Source organism: Prosopis cineraria, unplaced genomic scaffold (genome assembly GCF_029017545.1).
Source record: "Prosopis cineraria cultivar Desert tree isolate PC_DT_omini unplaced genomic scaffold, ASM2901754v1 PC3, whole genome shotgun sequence".
In the NCBI taxonomy this organism is placed as follows: domain Eukaryota; kingdom Viridiplantae; phylum Streptophyta; class Magnoliopsida; order Fabales; family Fabaceae; genus Prosopis; species Prosopis cineraria.
In genome coordinates this window covers 30,610,981-30,618,217 of record NW_026555334.1, presented here as the reverse complement: position 1 = coordinate 30,618,217, position 7,237 = coordinate 30,610,981, and the positions used below count along the sequence as shown (strand labels likewise).

The 7,237-nt window shown below is 33.2% G+C and overlaps 1 pseudogene; it reads right to left on the bottom strand.

Moving 5' to 3' along the window:
• Positions 1-2,549: 2,549 nt before the first annotated feature.
• Positions 2,550-4,830, bottom strand: LOC129305513 (uncharacterized; annotated as a pseudogene).
• Between the last annotated feature and the right edge of the window lie 2,407 nt (positions 4,831-7,237).

Here is a 7,237-nt window from a genome sequence, read left to right as displayed (position 1 = left end):
CACACGTGAAAGGCTTTGCTGTCCACATAAGTTTTAGCATCTTTACTTCATTGCATTGTTTTCCAAGTGCAAAGCCACGCGTAAGACTAATGGTAGCCACATGTGATTTGTTACTTGTTGCACAATCACACTTTGTTTTGTTGAGTCTTAAATCTTCTCAAGCCAAGCTAAAATTATGCACATGTATGATCATTAATTCACAAATCTATATCTCTTGATCATGCAAAATCTTACTTGAATTATGCATTGTTTTACACGTGAATATGCATCAGACAAGTTTATGCATTAATGCTTGCAATTTCACGCGTGATAACAGTCTAGTTCCACACGAGTTTTTGATCACATAGAATGGCTTTGGTATTCTGCCAGCCATTTCAAACGTGAGAGAGAAGAGGTTCCATGTGTGATTTGTCATATAGAACTAATGATAGTTTCTTAAGTGTAAAACCATGCGTGGAAGCTATGGTGCACTCACAAGTTTTATCACTCTGATATGTGAGTATATTCATAAGTATAAAACTACACAAGAGAGTAATATGGTACCATGTGAGTTTAGTACACAGAACTTAATGGTTATTCATAAGTGTAAAACCAAGCGAGAGAGCAATATGGTACCACATGAGTTGTGGCACACAAAACTGAATGGTTATTTAGAAGTACAAAACCATGCGTGAGAGAACAAGGTGTTCACACGTGATTTATCACATTCAATTTTCTAGAACAACTCCAGTGCAAATTCATGCGTGATTATACCAATCACTCACAAGAAAATGCACTTACAGATAGAATCACTATTCCAACAGTCTGTCAACTTCTAAAACTATATAAGTGATTCATTTTGAACCAAAACAAGAACTAATGATCCCTAAGTGAACAAATTATCATTTTTGCATTAAAAGAGCTTTCAAGTTGTGCTTTTACTTTTACATTCATTCATTATTCTTGAAAAGAATTGTGAAAAGTTCTCAAAGTTTATAAGCTTTCATTTGTATTCTCATATACTCTTTAAGAGAGTTTTCTGTAAAAAGCTTATCTTATTTTCCCATAAATCTTGACAAGGGATTTTTAAAGTATTTTTAACAACTTACTAGATTGTAGCAAGGTTTGTTAAGCAAAATCAAGACAAGGTTAGTCTTGAGAGTTGTACTGTGGTGGCAAACACCTATTGAAGTTTGTGATTTTAGTTGAGAATCTCAAGTGTGATCTTGAAGACTGGGTACGTAAGGTAAGTTCATGGCTAAACTAGCATAAATCTCAAGTGTGTTATCTTATTTCTTCACTCTTTAACTCTCCACTCTTTTCAAGTTTTCAAAAGTTTTTAAGGGTCACCCAATTTACTCCCCTCTTGGGTACCAACCTATCTTAACAATTTTCTAATCCATGCGTCACAGCGCATGCAGCACTAGCTGCAATGTGTGGCATAGTGAGAAGAATTCTTAGCACACGCACTTGCTTCAACCCGAACGTGATCCTCTCACCCGTATCTACTCATTCAACATCCAAAAGACACAAATCAATAACTAATGATTCAAATCTCTAATCCTTTATAAATTACTACTTTACCTCTGATTAACAGCTAATCACTGGATTAAAAAATTAGGATATTACAGTGAATACCGATGGTCTCCTACTCTACCATCGCCATTGAATGAGGTGGAGAAATGCATGAGAGAAAAACCAAGATGGAGACTGAGAGAAGGGAAGTAAAACAGGAGAAATGTGAAGATGAGGATGAGGGAGTGAGGCGGCCAGAGAAAGGGTTTTCAGATTTTGAAATTCTGAAACCATATCTACACAATTATAAGTAATAACCAATGTAGATATGGTATAAAAAAATTAAAAAATTATATAATGTATCTACCACCAGTTACTCCATGAAACCGGTGTAAATATGGTAAAAATTTAAAAAACAATATAATAATACTAAATATATCCACATCGGTTACATGTAGATATGATAAAAATCAATAAAATCTATACCGGTTAATAGTAAAATTGGTGTAGATATAAATATCTACACCAGTTAAGATTAAAACCGATGTAGATGTTATTACAAAAAATTTTTATTTACAAAAATGCCACCGCCTATATTTTATACATCGTAGGCACTATAATCAGTGTAGATATGGGGGTTTAAAGATCCTATTTTCTACTAGTGCAAACATTGTGGCAGGTTGACCTTGCTACAGTGCGTTTAGTAGCTGTTTACCAAACAGCTACCATCCTACCTCGTAATAGTTAAAACCACTACTAAAGGACCTAAATAACCACTACTAAATGTTTCTTTTTTGGTATTGATGGTCATGCACAAAAATTATATAGGCTTAAGCATATGTTTAATGAATGAGGATTAAGGACTGTATGAGTTGATTAAATATGACATATGTTTGACCTCTCTTCAAGCATATTAGAATGTGTAGAATGTGATAGATGATAAAGTTTCAATTAAGAAAAATAAGAAACATTTACAAAAATTGAAAAAGGGAGTTTCATTATTATAATTCGCAAACGATCTTGCACTATGTCAATACATTATAGGAAGAGATCCATCATTTACAATGGCAACTACCTACTTTACATTTTAGTAAAGCATATGCTTTTTTTGAACCATAGTAAAGCATATGCTTACTTGGCCAGAAAAGAGTCCTGCAAAAGTAGGCCGAATAGACAATATCAGCCCAAACTGGGAATAGCCAAAATGGAAATAAAAATACAGCTCCAAAAATAATAACAGAAATGAAGCTAGGAACCCAAATCAAACCCTGATAATAAGTCACAAAGAAAGCGCTACCAAAAGCTATCATCGTGCTTGTCATGGACATTATAAGTGCAGCCAATCCAGATATCAACTTAAATGGTAGTGACTTGTGAAAATCCTGCTCTGCATAGTGTGAGATGAGGATGGACAAGAAATGACTGTCGAGGTTGAGGATGAGATTATTGCAAATGCATTAGGCATTCCAAATATCAGGAAATATCTTTTTTGCAAGAAACTAGGGATTCCTATATTGTCATTGATACTACCTGGAATATTGAATGTAGTAGAAAATATTCCAATAGTAATAAGAGTGGAAACAACCAAGCAAGAGTTTGCCGTTCCCTTCATCCATGATTCTGCTTTACTCAATAACTCTTTATGCTCTTTTATGAAAAGTTGGTGAGGAGTCAAGCCATCTGCATTCTTCATCTCTATGAATGATGGTGGAGATATCTTCTTCACCTCCTGCCATGTTAAAGGTTGTATATATATATATATATATATGATTGGCATCAATGTAAAATATATGATTAATAGTAAATCGAACCATTCACAAGCCGTAATTGATTTCTCAAGTTTTGCACAATCATTGAGGGTCCACCTAATGTGCATGTAAACCTACCTTGTAAATAGACTAAGTATTGTTACTAGCAAAGTACCTCAAACCATGATAACTCAAGGCTCATCTGAAATGCTGCTCCAGAAACCAATTTAGTCGATCCAGCGGTGCTAATTTTGCAGCCATATGTAATAAATTGCTTTGATCTCTGCTATCCAAAAACTTACAAAGAAATCTTTGATTGGCCAAATGTCTTGTATGAGATTAAAGATATTAGCATGACGATGCAAAACAGCAATGTGAATTATGCTTCGATGTCTTTCATCAACTTCCCATATTAAATCAGGATAGGTACTAGTGAGCACAGCTAGAAACTTAAAATTTCCAACTTCTATGGCATCAAACACTACTTGTGAAGGCACTCTTATATTGCCCAAAATCTCCTTATCGTCTCGAGTAAGAAATATACTCCACAAATATTTTACAAGTCGAAGTTGGTGAGCTCGTTTCAAACCTAGGAAACACAATTGACCATTTGGTTAATTGAGAGATTTAAGTCAAGACTGTAAAATAAATGAAAATATTTGAAAGAGAAATTGCCAAATATCATTAACTACTCAATAATTTTATGTTTTGTTTCATTACATATCACCATTTCTTTTTATTACAATAAATCTACTATCATGATAAATAAAAAGTAGATTCCCTGACGCGGACAGTTCAAATTAATTTATAGCTTGACTAAAGAAAACAATGGTGAATATTTATTTGTCAAACGCAAAAATGTGTTGATGAAATAATAAGCATGCATGGGAGTATTGATTAGGTTGTAATCATATTTTAAAATTATTTGCCATCATTTTTAGTCACAAAGACATTCCAAAAGTATATTCAACAAAGAATAGGAAAGGGCTAGAAGAAAATGAATAAGTAAAGAATTCACATGCCTAAAGGCTTTCTAGCCAATATATGCAATATCGTCTCATTAGCTTGATCTCTCTTAAAAGCCAGATCTGGCCTCTTCTTAAGCAACTCCAAGGCTAAATCAGCACGTACAATTGAATAAATTAATGAAGTCATACAATCTTCTAAATTATAGACTTGCACGTAATGTCTTATTGTCTTCTACTTTCATCTGTGTGTAATATACTAACCATAGATTCCAGTGTTGACGCAGCAGAATAACAGTATGATCCAGTCATTATCTTCAAAAACCTTAACAACAGTTTTATCAGAGTATAGATACCATGCCATTTCACTTCTTCCCTGTAAAGCAGCAATGTGAAGAGGGGTGATTCCTGCGCCACCCCTTATTGTTGGCAAGTTCTTATTTTTTTCTCTTCATTATCTGAACAATCTGCAAATTCCCAGTTGCTGCAGCAATGCAAAACGCAGTGTTCCCATTCACGTCTTGCAATTCCAAGTCTTCTGGACACATAATCTTCACCAGCTCAACGACAAAGCCAGTGCAGTTTGCTCCGACCGCCACATGGAGAACCGTTGCCCACCGCATGGTTATGGCAGCAGAAACTAAAGTCCAATCTTTCTCTAAGATTTGCTTCGCTGCTTTCCAATCGTCTTTCACGGCTGCTTTGTGAAGGGGAACACATACCCTTAGGTACTTATCTTTTCGCTCTTCTGAATCAATTTTTTTTTTTATGAAGATTGTCATAAAGGAGAGATTTGAAATCCACATTAGATATATAGAGTGAGCTAGTTTTAAAGGTACAAAAGTAAAACGTCATTTACTACCATTAGAGAGAGAGAGAGAGAGAGAGAGAGAGAGAGAGAGTACCTAGGTCATCAAGAAGATGAAGGGAAGGCTTCCTAGACTGGGGTGAAATAGCGCTTTGTTGTGCTGGTATAGTGATGGAACTTGCTCCTGCTTTTCTCCATTTCTCTATGAAGCAAACGTAATCAAGAATTAGTTGAAATCCTTCTGGAAGGGCTCGCGCAAGAGTTTTCTTTTCTTTCCTTTTTTTTTTCTTTTTTCTTTTGCCTAAAAAAAAGGAAAAGAAAACAAATGAAACAAGGCCAAAGCCCAACACGCAAGAGTCTTCCCAATATAGATTCATGTGACAATTAATGAAGTAATCATTTATCTCATTATATATAAGAAATTTAATTCTTTCCTTTCAAAGTTTCTAACCCAACCATTTAATAAATCAATCCCTTCATTGAATCTTTCGGGGGAAAAAATGTATAGTGCTTGAGAGACTAAATTGTAACTAAATTAATAGATTAAATCATTAAAATTTAAAAAACTAAATGATCCAAGTTAATATTCATGACTGAGTTGTATTGAAATCAAGATTTCAAGGAATAAATGATTAATTTTTTAAAAAATTATTCTGAATCATAAATTAGAAGCTTCTTAAAATTTAAAATTATTTAATAAATTTAAAATTAAATATTTTGTTGAGAAAATAATATTTTAAAAAATATTTACTTCAACTAACATGTATGCTTTAAATACATTTAATTTTATTAGCATAGATATGCTTTTGAATGTACTTAAAATTAAATAAACTATTGACTTTATTAGTTATAGCATAAAAATGTATACAACAGAACAATAAGCACTTATGCATGGGAGAATGACAATTAGATCTCAAAATATCAATATGTTATAAAATTTTCACACCATGAACTTTGATGATATTACTTTAAGAAGTGAAATTTATTTATTGAATCAAAAAATAAATTTATTGAATTTTAAATAAACGGTAGGCCCGAATCTTTTAAGCCCTTAATTATCATTTTTCAGATTACTATTCAAGCCTTATCCTTAAAAAATCATGGAATGGCAGCCTATTTTCTGGCTCTAGTTGAGGTGAAGGAAAGTAGAGGATAAGTCACGGGTAGATTAATTAGTGTGTGCGTAAATCATTTTCTGGATCTGATGATTGGACGACTTTGTTTAAGTATTGCAGCTACATTGTCGTGGCAGATGTGAGCTACAGGTGCAAGAAAATTTAATTTAAAAAATAATAATTAAAAAATAATGTGATAATTTTAAAAAATAATTACACTAGGAAAAAATGCAATAGCATAAGTAAAATTATGCATATTTTTATTGGGAAAAATATGTTAAGGTTTTTTGGCCAAAAGTTTGCTAAGAAGACAGTTGATATAGAACTTACATTTGGAAGAAATAAAACTGCTACCAAGTGGATAATTTAATTTGTTGTGGTTGGGTTTTATTCTAAAATAAACAACTCTTTGATCAATTTTTTTAATAACATTTCTAATGGGTTTAAAAGTTTTGGTTTAAATTTATAGGATGAGTTAAAATATCATATTTAAAAAAATTTGTGAGAACTTAAATATTTTTGTTGAGTCTAGAGAGATCAAAATTTTAAAAATAAGGGTGCAAGGTCGTAAATTTTACATATACCAAATATGTAATTTTCCCATGTGAGAGGGAGCATTATTTGCCTCCTCACATGCATGGAACGTGGTTCCGCCCGCCACTGACCACAATATAAAATCCACTCCTGACTATAAACCAGGAAGAAATGTAATAGGAGGTGGAGGAGGTGGAAGCGGAGCCGTGCAGGAGAGAGAAACATGAAGAGAGTATGAATAACGTTTTAAATGTAGATTAACAATATGTTGGTTATTCCAATTCTTCTTCTCTTTGATCACGCTGGCACAAAGGAAAAGTGTTTAAAAGAACATAAGGTAACATAATGTGTCTTCCATACATGCAATTACCTCCGTTTATACTAGGCTCAAGTAGTCAATGCTATTAAACTAGATAACAGGGTTACATAGACATTATGGAGGAGGTTATAGAACCGAAAGGAATTGAAGGAAGGATTATGACGTTTAAAAAGGAATTATGGAATGGAGAATTTAATTTTGTTTCCCGCATGATAGCTTTTTCCATGGCATTAGCTTGTCATAGAAAACAAAAA